Source organism: Cenococcum geophilum (assembly GCF_001692895.1).
Source record: "Cenococcum geophilum 1.58 unplaced genomic scaffold K441scaffold_12, whole genome shotgun sequence".
Lineage (NCBI taxonomy): Eukaryota > Fungi > Ascomycota > Dothideomycetes > Gloniales > Gloniaceae > Cenococcum > Cenococcum geophilum.
Window position 1 is genome coordinate 1,128,011 of NW_027137570.1, and position 828 is coordinate 1,128,838.

An 828-nucleotide genomic window follows, 5' to 3' on the forward strand; every position below is an offset into this window, starting at 1 on the left:
TAGATACTTACTAGCTATAATTTAGGCTTAAAATTCTCTATCTATAGTAGGAAAGCGGCCTATAAATTTTACCTTTATTAGTCCTTTATATAGGGAGTATTAATATTAACTTATAGGGTATTCTATATAGCTACGTCTTATATTTTCACTACCTCCTTTTTATTTAAGGTCTACCTATTTTATAATAAGTATAGTAGATCTCTATCTATACTAATAGCCTCTTATCCTCTATTACTATAGTAGTACTCTATTAATACAGCGCTAGGTCTCCGCCTAGTAAGCTAATAATTTTTATATTTTCTTTTCTCTCTTTACTACCTATAGGTAGAGGGCTTCCTAGCTAGTATACTTAGGCCGTATTACCTCTTTAAGGGGCCCTCGATCCTTATATACGTTTTAGTATTTAGCGTATATTTTCTTTTACTAGGTAGCCTTATACTATAATTTATCTTTATATAGTAGTTATTATTAATATATAAATTCTTACTAGTAGAACTACTACTTTATATTCTAGTATAGCGCGTAGTATTCTCTTATAAACCCCTATAGTTCTTATATAGAATACTAGTTTTATAGCTTAGCTAATAGCGCTAAGGAACTTTTTATTAATACCTTACTACCTAGTCCTGGGCCCTAGATTTAAGGAGCTATATAGTATTATTAGCCTTACTATAAATAATAAATAAATATCTATATAATTTCCGATATAATTTTTCTATAAATTCTATAATTAATTACTAGTAATAAAATATATATCTATACGCGCCTATATATTTATATAAAGCTCTATATAATAAAGCTCTATATAAGGCTCTATATAAAGTTCTA